This window comes from Xiphias gladius, chromosome 2 (genome assembly GCF_016859285.1).
Source record: "Xiphias gladius isolate SHS-SW01 ecotype Sanya breed wild chromosome 2, ASM1685928v1, whole genome shotgun sequence".
Lineage (NCBI taxonomy): Eukaryota > Metazoa > Chordata > Actinopteri > Istiophoriformes > Xiphiidae > Xiphias > Xiphias gladius.
Genome location: NC_053401.1, coordinates 9,284,101 through 9,308,695, shown reverse-complemented (window position 1 = coordinate 9,308,695; position 24,595 = coordinate 9,284,101). Strand labels below are relative to the sequence as shown.

The 24,595-nt window shown below is 41.0% G+C and overlaps 1 protein-coding gene across 11 annotated transcripts in view; it reads right to left on the bottom strand.

Annotated features, from left to right (window-relative positions):
* Nucleotides 1-24,595, bottom strand: part of plxna4 (plexin A4) — a 245,678-nt gene that overhangs the window by 168,261 nt on the left and 52,822 nt on the right. The gene's annotated exons all lie outside the window — the stretch shown is intronic.

Here is a 24,595-nt window from a genome sequence, read left to right as displayed (position 1 = left end):
TCTAGTTACAACAACACACCAATCACCATCAATACTTTGACTAATTTGGCTGATGATTTTGATTTAAAATTCAGATGTCTCTCCACTTATGTATTATAAATAAGGACTGGGAGGTTATCACCAGTGCCGTGCTGGTCGCTGTGTGTCCATGAATGTGTTTGTTACGTTATTAATGATGTTACAGTACAGCACCTTTTAAATGTTGTTATGTAGTATAAGCTCGAGGTGAGCAGTATTAGTAAAACAGTGAACACAAACCTCATTAATGTTATTGAGTGAAGTAAATCTTTAAATTTGATCGCGGACTTGTTTATGTGCATTTGTTAAATAATACTAGGAGTTTATAGTTCTGGCTGTATTTATGTGTGCCTAGAGGTCAACAAATCCGTCAGCCACCCTTAGTAGCCTGTCACATGTAACAGAACAAACCCTCAAATTCTGTGTCTCTCCCCCTCTCTGAGGCTCCATTTCCAGCATAGCAACAAAAATAGACTTATCAGTTCTAATAACAGGGTAAAGTGGTGAAAGATGTCATGATGTAATAAACTGTAAACAACCACAGTGGAACAAATCACTGTTTCTATCAACATGACGGAAAGTAAACAGAGCTGGAGACCACAGGAGAGGTTGCAAATTTCCATCAAACAGAGAGAGTGTGTGTGTGTTTGAGGGAGGGAGAAAGAGAAACAACTTGGTCACACCTGCATTCATAACCAATTTCAATTTTATTTAAAATTTGGTGAACTTCAATATACATATTTGTGCCATTGACTGTTTTGATTAAAACTGAAGAATTCTATTACAGTATACAATGTAGTAACAGCTCACCAAGGCAACTTTTATTATGGCAATAAAGTTAACTCAGCTCAACTCTAACAGCTGTGTTGCTTCATTCAATTCAAGCCCTGCTCTACCAAAAAAATACAGCTGTTTCAAAATTGCTTTCCGCTTTGTATCCATTTTACCACATACAAAACAAGCCAAAACCATTGGTAGCCACTGGAGAAAACCTGCAAGCAATGACTATATAACCACTCTTCTAGCACAACTTATTTTGCTAGGACTCACAAATGAATTTCTCTGGTGCTTTCTGGTGTGACAGGGCACTTAAACTGAGTGAGAAAGAGACAGTGAGTGAACAAAATTGAGAAATCAAAGTAGGTGATAGGCAGAAATGTTGTTTGAGTGCAAAATACTAGAGGGGATGGGTCAAGAGAGGGTATTTTCATCTGTACTGTGGGTGAAGGACAAAGTGAGGACTCAACAAAGAGTGAAAAGCTGAGCCAGAGTGAGGTGAAGGGGCAGAAACAAACTCCTATGCCCCATGATGAGTCACTCCCACTTTATGGCTGGCAGAAAAGCTCAGTGCATTATTCATCCATTAACAAAGCGGATACGGGAGAGGGAATCCACATCTCACACACACAAGCTATCCCTCTTTACCTCAGACTGCTGGACAAGAGTGGCTGTCACCAACACACAATAGGCATAGAGGTGTATACATGCTCCTCAGTTATCATCATGGAATAGTGGATGTTGTATTTGCTAAAAAGGTGCTGCTCCTAAACAGTACATGATGAGGCAAGTCTATGATTCATCGTAATCTACCATGGGAGACATACAAACACACACTATAACGATAAACAACGGAATAAGAGTCCCCATAGATTACAGAGGGGAACCTTGCCTGTTTTTGTTTGTGCGCACATGTTACTGTTACTTATCATCATCGGCATCCCTCACAACCAGCAGCTGAATAATGCAACACTACAAAATAAAGGAACATACTTGTGCATGATGAAGAATAAACGTCCTCATAAATGATGGACGAGGGGATGACAAACCAAAAGGGCTAGTACAGTGTGAGCAACTCTCATTCATTTTCTTATGTGATTCCGTGTTCATGTCTAGGTGTCTGCATGTATGCATGTGGATCTGTCATACCTCTCCACATACAGAGAAAAACTACAAACAGCAAGGGTACACTTAAATGTTCACACAAGTGGATATTATACAAGTTACAGCACAAAGCAGCTGGGAGTTGGGCCAAACAATTTTCTTTAACACAACAATAGTAGTGATGATACTTAAATGTAGAGAAGCATTGCTTATTTAGAAAATACTCACAGATAGAGAGAGTTGTGACAGTGTCAGAGAAAAAGACAACAATGGAACAGAAAAAGAGTGAGGGAACACAACAAGAGGAGATTGGAAATGAAAAGACAAAGGCAATAAGGCAAAAGCAAACACTGGGGCTTATTGAAAGTGCCAAGGTACACACACACACACACACACACACACACACACACACACACACACACACAACACACACACACACACACACACACACACTCACACGGATGGAGATGTAGCATATGTCTCCAGTAGTGCCAGCTGGAGACATCTGGTGCCAAAACTCCACAGGTCAAACCAAGTGACATGCTCCCTGAGGCATGAATGGGAGTGTGTATGCATGTGTGTCTGTGTGCCAAATGATTAAAATGGTCACTGTCTTCAGTATATAGTATAGAGTAGAACAAGCACAACAAACACAAACAAGCACGCACGCACACACACAGTTATGGATGCATGAACATTGACAAACAAAACGAACGCCATCATCACGCAAAATTGATCCGAATTCAAAGTGCAATGTGAACAAAGAATGAGCAAGAAAAAAAATTTGTGTATGTGTTAAATTGTTTGTGTTGTGCATGATAGAACACAGATGTCCTCTAGAGAGGTGAGAAGGGAGGCAACGGAGATGGGGATGGAGGAAGTGAGATGAATGACAAAAACGTAAATTTCCTGACCAGAGGCCTGGCAGCTTCAAAAGGAAATACCCAATAAGACAAAGCTGCAGAACTGCAGCCTGAAAATATATCTATTTTACAAATTTATGGCCCATCCTGAACACTGCTTTTATGATCATTAAACACAGTCAGTCTCAAGATATACACACAGTGAGGTAATGGTAAATCAAAAGTCAACTAAAGTATGACTCGCAGTCGGAGGTAATCATTAAGCAGCAAGTGATATAAATAAATATCATAACTTGTGTTATATAAAGTTATGTAAGCCTGTAAACCAGAGGAAACTACTTTATAGGCTCACTGAGACTGGAAATAAAAAAAAGAAAAGAAAAGAATTGTTTATCCTTTAGAAATATGCCGTTATAAAATCCAGATGTCTGCTATAAGACAATGGCCAGTCTGTTGAAATTAATTTAATTCACACATACAAACAAACAATTACAACAGTCTTTTCATTTCATGTATGCTGTACTCTATGTGTGAAGGGTAACTTCAAAGCAGTTAAGTGGTAGAGGGATAAAATTATTGATCTCTACTTAGTAAAAATTTTGCTTATTGAGATTTTTCCCCCTCACACATCCCATAAACTGATGTGTGCATTGACTGAAGTAACAGCCCTGGATAGAGCAGAAAGCAACAAACTAACCTATGGTTAAAGGTCAGATGTCAGGAGAGTATCATACTGCAGCTACTTCGTCAAGTTGAATAATTTCAGCGACAGCAAAAGAGTTTAAGTGTGAATCTTTAAGTGTGAATCTGGCGGGCCCCCAGAATACACATACAAACACACACAAATTTGCAGACAGAACATAAGTTTAACACGGGTCACTTAGGGACAAAGGACTCACATCTTGCACAATATATGGAAGAACTTTACCAAACAATCAAAAAAAAAAACATGCTGTCCTGCCAGTAAAAATTGCACATTTCCACAGAGATCTATATTTCATAACTCAATCCCAAACAAGTGAAGCTGACTCTTCACTTTCACAATAACAAACTAAAAAACCTCAGCTGCTTCGTAATGCTAAACAACTCCATCACATCCCCTCCCAGCCTCCTCTATGCTATTCCTTTTCGGATTCAAGCAGCTTATTATTCCAAAAAATGGGGGGGGGGGGTTGAAATCACCAAAAGGCTGAAAGATGCCCTGTATATCACTCTTCAATGTGGTTGTGTTGCAGAGGAGCACTTAAGTAAAATAGTGCTCATCGAGCTGTAGAGAATTTAAAGTACAATTAGTATTGGCCTACAGCTTCCAGTGCAAACAAACACAGAAACAGAGCAATGATTGTTATACTGGTTGTCCAGCATCGCTCATGAGGCTGAAGAGAGATACACTGGCAGGGCCCAATCAAGCTGTGTGTGTGCATGTGTGTGTGTGTGCATGTGTATGTGTGTGCGTGTGCGTGTGCGCATGTGTAACTCGTTACAGTTGTATTTGTGTGTTCCACATAAGTCTGTGTGCTCATTAGACTGCCTGTAGAGAAAACAAGAGCCACTGGCCAGAAACACACACCCTCGTGTACACAAAGGAGAGAGAGAGAAATAAGCTGAGGACCATTCAGTTCACTGCCGTCCAGCTATTGAAGACAGGATATTGCAACATCCCATTTGAAAAAAAGTTAATTGTCTAAGAAAAACAAAATTAAAAAGAAATTGAAAACTGGCACCAAATATTAGTGTAAACGTATTGGCACTAACAAAAATGTCTATAGTGGAACGGAAAATACGTTTACTTTCGGGCCACGGGAAAGTTTTCAGAATCCTGCCACAGACTTAACTGCTAGCCCGGCCTAGCAGCCAAAGCTTCCTTGACTGGCCAAAAGTAAAAGCTATGTCCTCAAACCCAGTAAAATCAGTGAGCTGCACGGAGTGTGAGCAACTGATTGAGAGGATAACGCAGCTTGAAGAGAAGACTGAAACACTGGATCAAATACGTGCGAGTGAACAATTTATTGACTCTGCAGCAGCTACTGTACAAGGTCCCGAGCCACCAAGGGCTAACGGACAGACACAAATTTTCATACACGGGATTAAATCAAATGCAGAGCATCACGCTCCCCTGGATGTGTCCTAACACCACTGGATTAGCTGCGGAGGCTCCGAAACCAGCCTTCACTAATGACACCTCTTACACAGTCTGTAAACACAGCACAGCACTGGCGCTAGACCAAAAGCATCAACTCCAGCCAAGACTTGGTCTGACGCAGTCCGCCGCAGACAGTGCTGTACATGGTTCTGAAACAACAGCTAAGATACAAAGCGCATTTAACGGCACAGGTCTTTGCTCAAATGGCAGTCATTTGGCCAGAGCATGAGTGTGTGTGTGTATGTGTGTGTGTGTGTGTGTGTGTGTGTACAAGCACTGCATGTTGGTGTTTACCAGTGTCAGTTATTAGGGGGGGGATAATGATAAATAAACAAATTAAGATTTATATTATAATAATAATACTCTTACTACTACTACTACTACTACTAATAGTAATACTAATAATAATACTTGGTGATATATGGCCGTGAAAATAGCGCCATCGACTATCTGTGATGGTTCTGAACATCATCATCACTGAGATCGTTTATCGGCACAACCATATCTGACAGGCAAGATGACGTAAACCCTCTGTCACCTTTACCCAGACATTTACATCATGGCCTTTATATAAGTCATTTCAACCGTTAAAACAAATGAAACACACACACACACACACACACACACACACACACACACAAACACACACACACACACACACACACAAACGCACAGAGCCAAATACATAGCCAAACAAACACAGGAGGGAAAAGGGCAACGTCCATCTGTTGTCCGGACCATCATGACCAAAGCATTCAGAAACCATGCCTGATTTCTTATTACTGCTCAAAACAGAATATCCGCTTGAGAAAAACAAGGGAAGTAAACAGAGAAAGACAGACAGTGTGAGAGAAAAGTCAGAGAGCATCTTTTATATATCACCTCCTGCCAGTCAAGCCATTTTCCAACCAAAGACAAAGCCAAGCGTTTTTGATGCCAGTCCTGATTTTCACCTCTTCATTGACATTAGGATTTAGTTTTATGGGTTTATTTTTTAAATAGTATTCCAAGTAAAGAGCCTGACAAAGTGTATGGGACAGGACTGTCACACACTAAAGTGGAGTGTTAGAACATGTATATCAAGGAGAAAGGTTGTATAACATCTGAGTCACCAAACTGTAGGTCACCCTGAGATTAAGCCAGCTGCAGTGTTGTTATATTCAAAGTGTGGGGTCTAAATCTTGCACAGACTTCCAATTGAGGATAGGACAATATCATAGACTTTCAAGGATTAAATGATGCATGCACGAGAAACAATGAGTAAATATAGTCTTAATTAGAATGTGCAAGTTCAACATTTTTTTCTTTATACTATAATAGTCTTAAACAGAGAACAAATATATTCTGGAAGAATTAGAATAACATATTGTAATGAATTCTCAATTATGTGGTCTAAATCTTCCTCAAACAAAGTTATTTTTCAACTTACTTTATTTACCTTCCCCACCGAGAATAACAAAGTAACAAGCTTAGCTGAGAATGGTGTAGAAATATAATACTTGTCACCATACAAGATGGTCGGAATGACCATATAGTACACCTTCACAAGAAGTTAAAATATGGTTCCATTCATTTAAAGGATTTTGAGATATTTGACAATGAATTTTACTTCTTTGTAACACTAATGTCATTAGGGGGGCAAAATTCTCTTTTAACTTGTCAGTTCTGCTCCAACTTAGTTATAACTCACAATCAGACTATTTAGCTGTATTTGTATTCAGTCAGCTAAAGAGTGGATAACGCTCACAGTTTACTGGTTTTAGTTTTGATCTTAAAATGTATGATGATTAGATTTAAAATAATCTTTAATGATGTGCCTAACAGGATAAGTACAGTGGGGGACATGTTAATTATATGGTGAACAGACGGCACCATTGTCATTTCTGTCACTAAAAGAGAGAGAGACAGGGGAAGAGAAAGGAGAAAGAAAGGCAGATAGGGGAGAAGAATGTGTGTGTGTGCTTGTTCACCCACACCCATATGGGTTAGAGCCAGCAAGCACATTTGCTGTACCCATCATTAAGCTCTCTCCCCTTGTGGTTGGTGTCAGGGTCCAGACAGGGAGACAAAGCCTGGGACTCTCCTCCACATGGTACCCAGGGGAGAGGGCAGAGGCCTAGGGGAGAGAGCTGGGGTGGGAAAGCACATCCTGGGTGACAGACAGGCAGCAAGGAGGGGGGGGGGGGTAGTAAGCCAAGCGAAGGAAGTAAAAAGGGGCGGGCTGTTGTATGAATGTAATTGGACAGAGAAGGAGCTACAGTATCTTTCTTCTTCTTAAGAACCAGAAAAAAGAGGAAGGGGTGCACACTTGGCAAGCTGGTGTTAGAGGGGTAATTAGTGAGAGAGACACACGTGTGCCTCATTGAGGGGAGTCCCCTGGGTGTGGAACAGCTCAATCAGTAGCCAGCTGCAGGTAAAGGGGTTGTGTGTGCTTGCATGTGTGTGAGCGGAGTGCAGGTGCCAGTGTACAGCTGCACTTTTACCCTTTGCACTCTGACTCATTAATTCTTATGCTACATTAAAGGGTTTAATAACACAAATTCAAAGTAACACACCAATCTCTATTGAATACCGGCTGCCCTAATGCTGTCACTTGCTTGCTGAACATCATACTCAACATGGACACATTTGAATTTGACTTTGTATGTATGCATCTGCATGTTTGAAGGGAGGAGATGAAGACAACCCAATTTCCTAGAAAATATTCTTATATACTACTACTGCTCGCTTAGCGCAATATGTTTGGGTGGGAATGTAATTTCAGTCTGAATTACATTCACAGGCCTTATTTTTTCAAAACAGAGAAATTTGCGTCCTGTGCCCTATTCTGTGTTAAGTTTAGGCAACTAAAACATTTCGTCAAGGTTCCATCTCATGCTTCAAGTCAGCATCTGCTTTCTCAGCATTTAAAACCAAGATGACTGTCTTTCCTTAACCTTAGTCAAGTGTTTTGAACTGCCTAAACATAACCATAAAAATGTTTATCATGCTTTACTTGACAGGTAGGGGAAAAAATACACTTACAATTTTGGGGAAAAATTCAGTGTAAACCAATTTGCATTGGCAGTTTTACAGATAATTCCAGTTACATTAGTTTCCTTGTTGTGTTGATTAAAAACATAATCCAGGCATCATTACATTTCCTACTAAAACAGATTTAGTAATGTAAATTTGTAATGTAAATTAGTTGTATATGAACGTAATGTTCTGGAGACAGGGTAGATACACAGGTTGGTAATAATGGGTCTCTAGATGATCCATTCGGCTTGTACCATGCTCTGAAGGAAAGCAGACAGATGCCAGAAAAGAGAGAAAGAAAAGAAAGAAGATAGGAAGAGAGCTGGGGGAAGGGGAGATGATGGTTGAACAACAGCTGTTGGGATTACTGTTTAATATAAGCCGTCATACGCATGCACTCCCTCATGCCCCCCTACAGAGCAGACCAAAAGGCATTGCTGTGCGAAGCCCAATAACCTAACATCACAGTCAGCGTGCCACCCCTGGGGACCCGACGCCAGCCACCTAAAAACCATGATGCCAGGCCCCCGAACCTCCCACCAGGCCTGCCATGCCTCCAGGCACACCGTATGTGTGTCTTGTGGGTGTTTTCCTTATTATCTACCTCTGCATATGTTTATATGGTGCATACGTGACTTGTGGAGTGCGTACATGTGCAGATTGGGTCTTTTTTTTATAGCTTTGTGAGCCAATGTTGTGAGAGTGTATGCTAGCAAGACATATGTATTTGTATGTGTGTATGTGTGTATGTAAGTGTGTCTCTCTCAGTCTGAAGAGGGAGAGGGGGAATTCATCAGATAAGCTACCTCATTTGGACCGCTTGAGGAGGAGTGCAAGGAGCTATGGGGAGGCTTTCATCTCTGAGACAGAAAAAAGAAACAGAATCAAGATGGAGTGAGTGTGAAAGAGGATGAGAAGGCGGGAGAGAGGGGGAAGAAAGGGGGGTGAAAGGAGGAAGAATGTAAGATAAAGAATGAGAGAGATAATCCAAGAGGATGTTTACCTTGGTCATGCTGGCAGAGGACAAAAGAGGCCACTAATATGTACTGCCCCCTATAGTGCTACAGGATATTGAGAAGTGAAAGGAAAAGTTTATTGAAGAAAACACACATTGAGGTAACATTGTACTAGGCCCATCACTCACTCTCTCAGACAAACCGCTTAAATAAACATGAGCTTCGCATGTGCTGGCTGTCTGCCTCTGCATGTCTGGATATACGAGTGTGTATGTCTACTGTGCATTCATCTCGTCTTCATAGAAAGCACGAGGAGGCCATTTGCAAGTCAAATTCAGCATTTAATGACACGAGAAATCATCTGAATCTATTGAAAGCCAGCATGGAGAGGAAAGGAGCTTGTTCAAGTTTCAGATCAAAAGTGCATAAAAATGCCATCCTTCTTTGCCTGCAAATAGAGCTTTGAGTGCTTCTGATTTTAAATGATGGGATATGTCAAGGTGAATGTGTGGCAGACTGATAGCTTGGGGCTCCCTGGGTGCAATGTCAGACTATATATTTGATACAGATTACAGAATCGAGATAATTCAACTCTAAAAATTATTGGAAGAAAACTACTGCACAGGCTAAAATTGAACTGTATACTTGAGTTTGTTTTTATATATGCATGTATCAAGTGGAAACTACAATGTCCTAAAAAAAAAAAAAAAATTTAATGAGAGCAATACAAATAAAATCCTATTAGTGACCTAAGAGACCGAAAATCAGAAAAAAATCGCGAGTTAAAATAAAGCTGAGCCAAGCTCAAACAGGATAAGGACAATGAACATCAAATTAATAAGTAATAAAGGGCCGCTACCACCACAGTTGTTAAAATGCTCCTCCATGGCAACAGTCATGTTAAAGCGTGCCGTTGCCATGCAAGTGCCATCCAAGAAAAAAGTGTTTAAATAAGGAGGAAAAAAAGAGATATGAGGTGGGAGAGGGGCGAGGGGAAAACAGAAGAGGAAAGCAGTATGTTTGTTACCTCTGCCAAGGAGGTTATGTAATCAGCCATGTCTGGTTGTTTGTCTGTCTGTCTGTCTGTCTGACAGCAGGATTACGCAAAAAGTACTGAACCGATTGCCCCGAGCTTGGTGGAGGGAGGGGGCATGGGCCAGGGAAGAACCCATTAAATTTTGGGGTGGATCCGGATCATTAATTATGAATTAGAATTTTTTTCCTCTGAAGTTTGGTGTATGTTGTTTGACAGTGGCCTTGGTGGAGGTCTGCACTCTGAGCACATTTTCTTGTTATGGTCTGCATCCATCATGCTAATTGGAAATAAACAGGAGCTCATTGTTTGGAGAGCATTAAATCAACCTGTAATCAAGTCTCTGTGTGGAATGGTAAAGCTTTGCCGCCGAGGACATTTGCCACAGAAATAACTTTAATGGCTTCAAATGAGGATGCTTGTGTGTGTGTGTGTGTGTGTGTGTGTGTGTGTGTGTGTGTGTGTGTGTGTGTGTGTGTGTGTGTGTGTGTGTGTGTGGGTGTGTGTGTGTGTGTGTGTGGGTGTGCGCACGCGCGTGTGTGTGGGTGAACGCATTGCAACGTGGCTGATAACCTTTTGTATTAGCACAAAGGGGGCTAATTGCGAATTATCTCAGTGTTGAGTAATCTGACAGCACTTCTCTCCCCTACGGACACACACATATAGTATACAGTACAACTAAACACACTTTCATTTATTAACGGCCTTTACTTAATCTTCAGATGCTCTCTGCAACGAGCCAAATTAGCAAGAGACAAATATTTCCAATCTACTGTCTGATTGAGATGGAGAAATGACAGAGAAAATGAAACAAAGACAGAGAACCATGACTATAAGAAAAGAATCCGACAAAACAGAGAACAAAACAGAATGACAAAACAGACATCAAGACAGACAGAGACTGGAATGGCTTTGAAAAGGGCGATACAGTTTTATTCAGACTTATGTTGGGCCTGATATATTTGTATTTATTGGGTTACCTCATGGTATTATTTACTCAACCTTTTTTCACCATTTATCTTATTCAATACCATAATGCTTGCTATTTGTGGCAATGAAACTATATACCACAGGCAGCAAACCACTAAAAGGAGAAAAAAGATGCTAAAATAGGAAGGCCAGTGTGCATGGAGAGCCAGAGAGCTAGTCAGAAACTGATGCATACAGGCAGATGCCACAGACCAGGGAGAGGCAAAGAGAGATGCAGAGTTGCTGATCTCATTAAGATTAATAAAGTCAGACAGGAAAGCAACCACAGAGAAAGGGAGGAACAAAAACACTGAGGTGTAGCTTTAATGGGATCAATAGATTGGGCATCAGTGCGGGGTCAGTGGCGGTGTCCATGGTGACCCACCTCTCACTGGCTGGATGAATAACATCAGGAGTCCTTTGTCCATGCCTATCTTTCTCACTCACTCACTCACTCACTCACTCGCTCGCCAATTATTTCCTCCACTCTCATCACAATCTTCCTCAGTTCATCCAGCCTTTTCTGTCTGTTTCGGGCATTCAGTCACTATAATTCACCCTGATTTCTATTTAGTCTTATTCTCCCTCCACTCTCTTCGGGCTGCCCTTTCCCCATCCCACTGACTTGCCTCCTCTCCCTAAGCACCCTTTTATGCCCAATATCTTCCACCTCCATTCCTGGTGAAAAAAAGAGCTCTGACTGAGTATCTTGTACCCAGCTGTTTAAAACAGAACGTATGCTAACCCACTGTTTGGAAGCCTTTTTAACGAAGCACTGCACAGAAGCAAGACAATGAATTCAAAGGTGCACTAAATTAACGCATTATTTCACATTACAGTACACTACAATCGTAATACTGACAAAACAAAATCTGGTATAGCAGCTGCTACCTTTGGGTAGATGGTACAATTACACCATACAGTTTGATATATTTTTGCTTTATGTGGATTTTCTTTTCAAAGAAATCACAATCTGCAGGCACAGATCTCTTGCTTCTCATTTATCAACACACACTGCTGAGCTGATGCCTCACTTCCTACTTTGTACATACAGTATTTTGTTACTTGCAATTTGAGTTGACACGAGAGTGTAGCCTCATGTCCTGTTGACTGAATTATTCACCGCAGCTCAACAGGCCACACTGCACACTGTTACCTAACCCTGCCAGAGACACTGTCACAGCACTGAGAGAGAATAACACGTGTGAGGGTGGATACGAAGGGCAGGGACATCAAACTGCACACAGAGGGAGATGGTGAAAGTATGGAGATGAATGGGTTTATAGAGGAAAAACAGATGAATGAAAATGAGCAAAGAACTGAAACGAAATGGACTGAAGAGGAAAAATAGATGAATGAGAAGTGAGAGGACTTGAAAAGTGTGAGAAACAAAGGAGATTAACTCTTTAATGGGCATTATGGAAGATACATAAAAGACACGCAAATACATAAAAGTGAGGAGGACAAAAAGAGTATTAAAACAAAAACTCAAATAGAGAAAAAAGAACTGGGAATTGTGATAATGTGAGAACAGGTCTAAAGTCTCACTGAATATTACGTCAAAACTGTTAGAAAAAGGGGCGGGAGAGAGGAAGGGAGAGAAATAGAAGTCCCTTTGCCTTCATCTCCAATAATAGTCTCTCACTTGTGTATTACTCTCTGTACTGAAGCTGCCAGTTCCCCTTCCCAAAACAAAGCCCCAAAAATATCACTGCCAACACATGGCACATGCATTTACAGATCTTTCGTGTGTGTGTGTGTGTGTGTGTGTGTGTGTGTGTGTGTGTGTGTGTGTGTGTGTGTTTTCTAGCTTCCATGGCTGTGGGGGGTGAGGAGTTCAGCATGAATAATTGAACATGGGGGAGAAGCTTGCCATCCAAACAGCAAAATGCCAACTGCCAGGCTCATTTTATTTTATAAAAAGGGGGAGCCAAAGGTGTCAAAATAAAAGAAGAAGATACCGAAGACCCAAAAGACAACAGCTCAGACTTGTAAAGCCAAAGTAACCCTTTAAAACAACTAGCAACAGCTGCGCTTCCCTGCTCAGTCTTTTTTTTGCCTTGCTCATTGGACAAACGATGTTATAGACAACATAGGGGTCACGGGTCAGGTGTCAAGGTTCAGGAGGTTAAGGTGAAGGTTGAGGTCAGAACCATTTTGAAAGCTCAACAATAGACTGATACTATATGACCTTGGCTGGATAAACACATGCTCATCATAATTGATCCTTACGCAGAGGGGAAGCCAACGTGAATGAATAAAGATAATCTTATTATACAAGAGTAGCATCACTGGTCCAGTGCCTTTTTAAGGTTCCGGTCATGACCCATTGTTATTGTTGAGTAAATTGGTAAATGACTCAATACCAAAATACCAAATAACTTAATTCTATCACATTTTAGGAATAAAAGTGCCTCAGAAAAAATACAAACAAAAGGCTTAGAAATGAAATTACACAAGAAAAGGATGGTTGCAAAAAATAAAAGCCATTAGGGAGGGGGCAACAGAGCCAGAGCTGATCACAGTTGTCCTATTTTTTCCTCCATGATCACACTGTTGTGTTTTTTGCAGAGGTATAAATCAACCACGTGCAGTACAATATAGCCAGATTTCTCTCTCTCTCTCTCTCGGCTTTGGTGGTGGTCAGCTTCAAACTCATTAGTCCGTTTTGAAAGATAAGAGGCTTGCAGCTGGAAAGCCACAGCAGCAGTGGCTTTTGAGGGTTACAAAAGCAATGTAATCGGGTTTTAGCAATAGAAATCTAAGGAGTTTAGGAAGGAGAATACTCGCTGATTTGTGGATTTGAATTGGATTGAGACTAGTTTAGAACCAGATTTAATATGGAAAATGGCTGTAATCTGAGGAGAGCGGTGTATGAGAGAATAAAGCATGAAATGGAGAAAGCCACAAGTGACATATGATATAAAACTGGGAAGATATATGACATTAACTGTTTTGCACGACTTTTCCCTGTCTCTCTCTCCTTCTCCGTTTGCCTCCGACTCATTTTCCCCTCACAACCTCTGTTACTGAATCCCACATATGTCTTTATGTTTCTCTTCCCTGGTGCTGCCATCATGTGCTCATATTATTTTTTCTATGCTCATCTACCCAATTTCTTCATTCAGCCTCCCTTTTTCCTAACAGTAATCCTCTTCTCCCATCCCTCCTTCTTTTACACTTGCTGTCAGATCTCCCTATCCACTCCAGGCAAATTACACTTTTCAGATTACACCCCAATTAAAGAACCGTTGGTACTCTGTTTGCATGCTGCAGCTCGTCTCTGGAAACAGAAAAATGAGCTGTGTCGGTACGTGTGTCTGCATGTGTGTGTGTGTGTGTGTACAGCAAAAAGAGATATTTAAATTACTAGCAGCTGAAAAAAGCGTACAGTATGTGTGTGTTTGCATATGTCTAATCGCAGATGGCAGCCCCCAGCTAAATCCCTATTAATGATCCTATTTACACTTGTTGCCAGATTGATCAAAGTTTAGCAGTTGTGTGATCCGCGCCTTTTTATCTCAGCTGGTTGGGGGAGAGGGGGGGGCAGTTGCCTCTGTGTGTGTGTGTACGTTAGTCTGTGTGTGTATCGAGGGTTGCAAGAAGGTTGTTAGTTGGCACAGTATGGGGTAGTTGGGTTCTTGCCCTTGTTTGTGCCATGATATAAAGGCAGGGAGCTGGTGAAGGTGTTCATGAAGTGTCTATGTAGTGTATGTGTGGGGTGCTGGCTGAAACCTGAGGGTTACAGAAAACGGCCATAATGGTCAGGGCTAACAGGCGCCGTGGAACAAAATCATCACACAGTGTGAAGTGGATAGAGCCACTGGTTCTGGAAGTATTTTTTTTTCCAATTTTAACTTTTTTTCTTTTTTTAATTATATTCTCAATGTTCCTTAACATAAAAACACTGAAGTGTCTTGGACTGCTATAGGTTTATGAATTGGAATACTTTTATTATCTTGTTTTCATTTTGAGGAATCGTATTTTACCCATTAGTATAGCGGAAGGCTCTCATTACTGCAATACCCATGAGCGTCAGCCACCATTGCAATAAAGAAGCCTGTTAGAGGCATGACTCAGAACTGCAGCAAAGTCTAAATACTTTGTTCTTGCAAATAGAAAGGAAACACTACTCTATAGCTGCTAAACCTGAAAATAATGACTGCATTATAAGGTTTCCACAATGTGTAATCTTTTGCTTCTATATGGCTTTATTGGCGCACATAATTGAATTTTCCTTACCAAAATGCTGCTTGACTCCTCTTTGACTTCTCTCCGTATGTTTTTATGTACAAGGGTTTGTACATTTTTCTTTTCAATCAAAAAGACAGATTATTTTAATGCAGTTACTAATTTTTGTATTGTGCGTCAATTGCGAGATTTTCATTAATTCCGCAAGCCTTTCAAGCATGCTTCAACTGCAAGTCACTTAAAATTGCTTATCAATATTTATCACTTGGCATTCTATATCAAAACATTTTTTGTCCCTTTTCACTGTCCAATCCCTCTATCCCTTTCATGCATTAATCCTTTCCCTACTGTTGTCCTCAAGTCCCTCATTCTCTCCTTTACAAAGCCTGACGAACTCAGGCTTGTTTTTAAACATATTCCCCCTGTCTGTCTTTTATCAAATATGCTTTGCCTCCTTCTCCATTTCTTTCTCCCCAACTTGTCTCTCCTTGCATTGTCCCCTCAGGTTTTTGCCTTGTTAATTTTTCCAAACAGAGGGAAACTTTGAAGTCGCTGTCCCGTAAAATAATATTGCGCTCATTTGTTTGCCGCCAGAGCTTTGGCCTGAAGCAGCACAGACCGAGAAGAGGTTTCTGAGAAAAGAGAGATAGATGACATGCAGAAATACAGACAAAACAGAGATGGGAGGGAAGGGAGGGTACATACAGTAAACTTGCATAAACACTCCCACAAACATATCCATGCCATATGCAATAAGCTAGTTTCACAAGACAAGATAAGAGTTATGGCTTACCGCTTTCACAGCAACTTGTTTATACTTGTGTCCTGAGAAAATTTTTAACCTTTGCCAAAACTCTGTTTTCATGCTTGTATTTAATTCAGTTGATTTGGAAAAGGTTGTGTAGAAGTACATTATGCCCTAAATGTCAGGGAAATATCAATGTTAGTAAACTGAGGACTTACTTTGTTCAAATGTTTTAATATACATTTGAATAAAGTGGTTTCCTTGGATTTAGACATACAGTAGTACTTTAAGCACATGGAAAGCGTCGCCACAGTTCTCCTTATCATCGACAGATGCCCATTATATCCAATTCACGCAATTAATATAATTCATAATATGAAAATGTGAAGGCCATCAGGAAAATCTTACACAGTCAGTGTTTCTTACCCCACATGAGGAGGAGAACAGATTTTCTCAGGCCTGCAAGGAAATTAGCCATTCACTCTATCATTCTATCACTATTCACAGTCCTATTGGCATGCAATTTGCCACTGATTAGCATCTATCATCGCCTTTCCCTGTCCAAAGGTGAGCCCACATTGCTGGAGTTGACATTGAGTGTGCCCACTTTGATGATATAATGCTGGTGTGTGTGTTTTCATGGCATCCGTGTGCAGATACTCCTGTAGCGTGTGCTAGTTAGATTGAACAGTAATACTTTTAATGGATGCGCTGGGAAGGTCAGAGACTCACCTTTGAAGGGACTGAGAACGAGGGGAAACGATCGATGGCCAAGTGACAGGTAGAGGAATAGAGAGGGAGTTTGTGTATGTGCATTTCTGTATGTGTGTGGATAGGACAGGTCGAGAGATACAGTTGAAGTGACTCTTAGCATAGCTGAGCTCTCAATTAGCACCTGGCCTTCCCCTTGACCCTTACTAGCCTCTACACCTGCGTACTGACAACAACAAACAATACCTCTGTCACGGTCTCTGAGTGTTAGAGACCAAGAGAGTATACTGTGTACGTCCGAATGATTTATGATCTTGCCTTGTATGTTTTGTTTTTGTTTTTTGGTCTTGTACTGGATATTTATGCATGAATATGTTGTGGGCAGCAGTTGACTTGCAGCTGTTGTTTACCGCCACTGCAGACTGGTCACACTTGAAACTTGAATATGGATAATATGACATCACACAGTGTACAAAACAGAAGGCTAAATTGTCTGCGCTAACTTCCACATTGAGCTCCCCCGAATCCCATAATAGTAGATAAACAGTTGCTTAGCAACAGAGCCTAGCAACAGCAGCAGTCTAGATATGCTATCGCTGTACAGGAAAACTCAGGGAAAAATTTCTCCACTTTCAGCAAAGCAGGGATTTATTAACAGAGGTACCAGGGAAAACATCAAACTCTACTGAAATGGACCTGCCATATCAAGTGTAGTGTAGACACAGATCCTTTTCCTGCTGTATTCTAACACAATGAATCTCCTTTGATGAGTTAGTGTTGAGTGCTGGCTCAGGTTTCTGTTGACACACAAGCACACACTTACACAGCTACAAGGAAATATCCAACTGAAATTAAGGGGGTGATTGCGGTTTGGGAGTGTGAAGCAAGGTAGGGACAATTTCAGAGCATGAGATCAATTTTTTTCTTAACTACACCAAGCTGCGCAACAAAGAGGAGAATCACTGAAAAAAGGTTTACAAAGTGTATATTCTGTCTACTTTGCCAAGGGCCTGTTTTTTTTCCCAAAGAGAAGAAAGGACAAAAGCTGCTTAGAGTGAAATAGCCTCTTGACCCTTTAAAATGCTAAGCAATTCAGTAGACTACTACTAGTAGCAGTTGGTTGATTACACTGGACTCAGGGTCCCATGTCTTGGATAATTAAAATTTCTATTTAATTTGTTTTGCCATTTGTTTGAGCTTTTTCATTTGTTACTATGTTTAAAATCAAAGTTTTGGACATACAGTATTTACTGAATTGCACGGCATTAACAAAGGCTGTATACACCAATTAACCACAACATTAAAACCAGGTACCTCTTTTAATGTTGTGGCTGATTGGTGTAGATGGCCTTAAGCATAAGTACATCCCCTATATTAACGCAGAATACAATTTTGCACACTCCAGCCTGAAGACAAAATGCCTTTTTCTCTCAACTGATGAGTAATTTCACTCCTCATCCATAAATCAATTATGTATAATCCCCTGATACAGAGAATTAGTGGCCATTTAACATGAGGAAGTTAAGTGTTTCAGTGTGTTTCAGCGTGTGCACATTAACACATCCATGTGTGTTTATGTGGGAGTTGTTTGAGTGCTGATTTGCTTAAACAGAAAAGAGTTATAGTGGTGTAAACATGCCTTATTTCTGACAAAGAGCTGCACAAGAGAACAAGCCTGGATTCTCAAAAGAGAGCAGCACAGAGACTATGGAATAAAATACTGGGCCATATAACTCTGAATAACTGTTCCAACAGTTATTTGACAGTTATTTGATGATGTGGCAAAAGCATCATCAGTTCAGTTCAGTCTGGGTTGAGCCAATTTTATCTACCAGAGTGTTAACGGATCTTCCCATGATTTACAGTCTTTTGACTAAACCATTCTCAGCATTTATGCACTTAGGAGAGGGGACAAATTTATTAGGAGCATTTAAATATGTATCCTCACTAGCCTCACACCTTAGCTGTGAATTTTGATAAAAACACCCTTTTTGCTATAGACTCCAAGCTTTAGAAAACAGTCCTTTTAGCATATTGAGAGAAAACCAAAAATAATTACCAATTATGGGATGAACACAGTGAGTATTTTTTCTGTTCCGGAAGGGGGAGAAGTAAAAGGGAGCATTAGAGTCGGTGATCAATGAAGGAAAGGAAATAAAGGATAAGAGGAGGTAATTTAACTTCAATATCATTGAACATATTCATAAACAAGAGGAGAAAACTGATTTTTTTATGAGTCAGAGCTCTGGAGTGCTCTAGCACTTTTGCTGGCATTCTTCTGGGACAAATGAAGCCTAAATAATGTGTTCCTAAGACATGGGAATGCATCCTCCATTCCTCCTCCTCATTTGTTCATTTTGTTCATTTTGCATATCATCCAGCATGCACTATCCCCCACCCACAAAAACTACACTGTTCGCAATTTGGCATCACAAGCTCATTATTCAACTATTGGTAGACATGTTAGGCCAATGTGCAAATCAGAAACGAGTAGCTTATCCAGCAGCTGGTAGACGGCCCGGTGATCACCAGCAAGGTTGGAGTGCAGAACCAGAAATCTCCACTGTGGAGTGGCATTAACACAGGGAGGGGCAAACGAGTTAAAGCATGTTGAAATATCAGCTTATTTAGAGAGTATTTGACGATTACAGAGACTGACACGCAGATAAGACAATCACGTAGGGAAAACTGTGAGGTGAAAAAGAAGGGGGCAAAAGCTTTTTCTCTGTATTCTGGCACCCATTGCTTCCTCCCTGTTTTCCTAGTTCTCCATCTGTCTGAATAGAAGCGTGCGGGACTGATGTTTCTATTTCGGAACGTGTTTCCCTTGGTGTGTCTTCCTCGGCCAAGTCTATAGCCCACACTGTGTGAATCAGGGCGCCAGCCAACACATTCTAAGATGCACAGTTACATCTGTAGTGTGCTAAGCCGCGAGGGATTCAGAGCCTAAACAGTAGGGCACTGTATCACAACACAAGGTACTTGTAAGAATAAATATAGCTTAACCAGCATCTACCTTTAAGAGCAAATTAAAAATGTGCTTATGATGCAATATGATGCAAGGATGATGCTTGCTTTGTTTTGTTTCTATTTATGTTTTAAATATACTTCTGATTGTGCGTTGATGCATTAAATTGAAATTCATTTAAAAACATCCAATGTAAAATGGTATTCCCAAAAAGTAAGAAGTGTCTGCGTTCACAGCCGGGTTTAGTCAACTATGAATTCCATCAGTCACAACAGTTCCTGCTTAGAATGCACACACTGTTTGGGTTTTTACTTTTCTGAGACTGACAGCAATTTTTAATGTGGCTGCAAAGCTTACTGGACTGGACTTGGAGCTGACAGTTAAGTTGCTAAAGCGGACCACAGCCAAGCATTGATGATGGCGGCAGAAGGAGAGGAGGACAGTGGTTTGGTTGGTTTGCCAGTAGTAGGAGCGGGCAGCTGAGACTAAACGGCAGTAATGGCCTAACAAGGAGAGATCTGGAGAGCCAAACCAGATGGAACGGCCACAGCCACGTGCCTGCCTGGCGCTCTCATGGCTTTGTTAGCCAAGAACCAGACAGAGATTTACTAAGGATGAAGACAAAAAGATGGGAGGAATGTTGAAATGAGATGTTGTCTCCTCTACATCTTAATTTTCTCCTTTCTAACTATTTTTGAATAAGTACATATTTAATGCATATTTCCTCCAGTCTTGCCTCCTCTCTTTTTTTATGTGCCCCTTCACCTTTCTTATCTCCTCTCCGCATCCTCTCCCTCTACCCAAACTCTTTCTCTGATTGATATTCAGCAGATTCGGTGACTAAGCTTTTTCCCCTTCCTCTATGTGCTAAGGGCTTAACTTCAATGAAAGGGGAGAAGTTGATTACATATGGGGTGCAAAAACTAGGCCTCCATCTCCAGGGAGGAGTGTAGTAGACGAGATGCCTTGCTGAGTTTTAGTCAACAATGAAAGCAGACAGAGAAAAACGGAATTGGGGTTGCGCCGTGTGCACATCACATTGTCCTTGGAAGTCAAATTTCCCAGGACGCTTAAGTGTCAGGAATCACAGATGTGGAGAAAGTGAAAAAAAATATATATCCATGGTGCTGGCTTTTTAGAGGATTTAGGCAGGTACTACTGACACAAGGACACACTGAACCATGCATGCACAACCACAAGTCACTCAGCAGACACAGCTCTACGTTTTGGGGCTGCAGTGCAATCGGATGGCTAACCTAAATCCATCTTTGACCATTACAGCAGTGAGCAGCGACTGGACTGAGGGTGTGCTGGCGGATGTCATGCCAGCAGACAATATTTCAATAGATATGAGAGGAACACATTGTATTCCTAATGGTTTTTATCTCTTTGCTCACAAAGAGCATTAGCAGTGACTGAGTCTAACGTGGAACTGCTTAAACGGTGTCCTAGTGTGTTTTGAGTGCGTGTGTGCTAGTGATTCTGGGCTCATGGTGTATTGCTCTCACAATGTGTTTTAGTCTAGACAGTGATGAGAACCTGTGTGGACCTTAAGCTACACACATATTAGAGAGGTGTGATGAAGGAACGGCTACTAAGATAATATATAAAACCACACAAATACCCACAACCAACATTTTAAAAAGCTGAGATTTTTCATCAATTCAGCCTTATTCTGTAAAAACAAGGAGTGTCTCTGACTGCAGATTGGCAATTACCATTCTGTGTGTGCAGTGGAAGGAAAAAAAATCCCATAATCCTTAGGGTGTGCTGGTGTAGCCGAGATAAAAATCCACTTATTAAGGTCTGTGTTGAGGATGGGAAAAGAAAGAGCGAGGAGAGGAGGTGAGAGGAAAAGAGACGAATGTGAGGATAGTTGTGCAAGATTACAGATGTTAATTTTTCTTTCTCCTTTTACTTGCTTCTGCCATCTTTTTCATATCTATCCCAGCGTTCCTATCCCAGTGTCTCTCCCTCCTTCCAACTCATTTATTTAGTCTCTCAATCTCTCTTACTTCCCAGCTCTCCTGTCATTGTGTCTATGTAGCAGCTTTGGAGCCTGAGGCACACTTCAAAGTCTTGAAGTCAGACAGACAGATCCAGGGACCCTTTTAGGGGGGTCCCTGGATTTAGATGTTTATGCTGGCATCTGCTTAATGGGCGAGTCAGAGTAATCTAAATCACAACTCACTGACACCACTACTACTACATTAGAGGATGTGTATGTATGTGTGTGCATGTGTATCTTTGAGATGAGTAGGAGGAAAAGCTGAGCAATATTAGAATTTGCAAACAAACCAAAACAAACAAACAAGCAAACAGGTGCTGGCAGATGCAGCTGATGTTTGCAAAAGACCTAATACTTGTGGTGGTTAACAGAGGCTTAAAAAACACATGAGACAGAATATACAAACACACAAACACGTGGAATAGAAATGTCTCATTCATAAAGTATATGCCACTCATTCACATGCACTTTGCAGCCTCAGTCTCCATGCCTTCTCAACAGGTTTGAACACACCCACCGTGTGCAAACAAAAGCAACCTCCTTGATAGCACACCCTTGCAGCTGCACTTTCAGAATTCTCGGCTGAACCTAGCTGCAGAGTGCAGCCTAGCTTAGCCTTACTTCCCTGCCTGGCTGCTAGCTTTTACTGCAGGGAGGAGAGAGAATGACCCAGTTGTGAGGCAAACTGTTCTCTGCAGTGAGAGAAAGAAAGGGAGACAGACAGTGAAAAAGAGAAAGGAGAGGTAGAGGAAAAGGAATAGGAAAAGGTATGTGGGGGCACTAGTTGCCCCAAGAGACCTACAGTGTGCAATGACTGGCTACAGGCATGCTGTGAAGGAGGTGGTGAGAGAAGGAAAGGAGGCAGAGGGCTCACCTGGAAGTGGCGTGTCCCACATAGCTGCACAGACTCAGCCACAAATCACAGAGAGTTGGAGGGGGGAGGGATGTCAGAAAGAAGATAGAAAGATGTAAAGAATAAGAAAAAGAGGGATTTGTAACTTGTAGAAATCCGGAGAATTAGTGTTATTGTAGAAATATGGGTGCTACATGCACTACTGCTGATACAAAATGGGCAGAAAATGGATCTGCCACAAGTATTAGAGTATTCAAGGATTACTTTGCCTCTGATAAACCAGCCCTGGAATGAAGAGAACATTAATCTTAGCTTATTCCTCATCATCATAACCTTTATTTAATGCTGGATATGAATGGAAAACTAAATAATGAAAGGTGGCGCTAAATGCTGTTCTTTTCTGCCTCTATCCTTCGTATGCTTTAAATGCTATTCTTGGGTATAACTGTATAAATTTGTGGTATGGGAGGCATTGATGGGAAGTTACACTCTGGCACTGGCAGGGTTACTGCTAGCCATCCATCCACTGAGCTATACAGGAACACACTCTGTGATTAGTTGCCAGACACCGTATTGATTTTCCTCTCCTGAAACACAAATTAACAATTGCCATGCAATGATTTGGTACTCGCACACAGACAAATGCCAATGCATGAAACAAAATTGAAATGATAATTAATACACTGTAATTTTGTTGGGGTGCAGCTACTATAAACTTTTTCCATACCGTTTAATTAATTATAAATCACCTTTAGGAATTGTTAATTAAGTGTTGGAGAACCCATGCTTTCACAGTCTGCTGTAGAAGAGTAATTAATGCCAATTCAAGCGCTTCTTCCAATGCACTGGGAAAAAAAGCAGTAGTCTTCCTTCAGCAGAAGCCACAGAGGGTGATTCTTAACTGTTCAGCCACATTTGACATGAGTAGAAGTCTATGTAAATGTGTAACTGTGTGCGTATGCTGTAAAAGACAGCTACGTCTGGAGTGTTTCTCTGTGGTTAGCTATTCAGTGAGCCATCAGTGGAAGAGAGAGAAGCACAGAGAGAAAGCTCGGACATAATTACATTCCCATTTGCTGGCTTGACACAGACTTGATATGGCTGAGGAATGTTAATAGTGATGCTAATTAACTGGCTGAGTAGATCGAGGCTTTGAGAGTGAGCTTGACAGGCAAGGTGGAGAGAAAAACAGATATGTTGCATGTATGAACATTTGAAAGTGTTCAGTTAGAAATGATCTTGTGTCATCTGGATGGCTGTATTGTAAAACGCCTATGCCAACCCTACACTATGTAAGAGTGGATACATTTGTTGCAGGAACTAAATGTTTTTAATTATGTTTGTAGATTTTAATCCAGACTTTTTTTCCCTCTTACTTTGGTTGCTTCTTTTTTACTTCACAAGTTACTCTTTGTCTGTCTTCTCCAAACTTGACTTATCTTTCAATGTAGATCAGGGTGCCTGTGCATTTTGGCGCGTACATGTATGTGGTTTTTAAAGAGCAGCTTTGGAAGCAATGGCCATTATATCAAAGTCAGATTAGTGAGTTAGGTTGATAAACTTAATTTGGGCTTTACAGTATCACCAAGCTGGATCACTTTTAAATTGAGGTGATATTTTTCATGCACAAACACCAGTGTTAGTGAAGACTGGTGGTCTGACTGAGTCTACCTTGCTTTGTGATACAAGCCCCATGCCCGCCTGGCAAAGCCACCATCAGTGAGCAGCTTGTAAACACACACAAGCTGCCAGCTTTTCTCAGTGGACAGCCATACAACAACATGTAAATTAGAAAAGAAAGAAAGGGAAGGAAGGAAGGAAGGAAAGAAGGAAGGAAACAATGACAGATAAAGAAAAACATAGGAAGGGGAGAGAGAGAGTAAGACAACGCGAAACTAGAAAGAGGCAGACTACAATTGGTAGAAGTTGAAGAGAAAGAAAAGGAAAAAGGAAAAAAGGGAGTATTTTCTGCAGGGTTGTTTTTTGAGCCTTGTAATTCACCTGCCAACGGATCAAATCACCTTCCCTGTATTTTCCATTTCGTACGTGTTGGTATTTCAACACAGCTGAGACTTCATTCCCCACTATCTGAGACACTGATGAAAAGCTACTTAGATATTTAACTAAATGAGCCACAGATTAAGCATTTCTTTGCTTCACAAAGCCCACTCACAATTTACACTTTGGTCTGGCAATGCTCAGTAGGCATTTGCTCGGATTATACGCATTGTCTGTGTG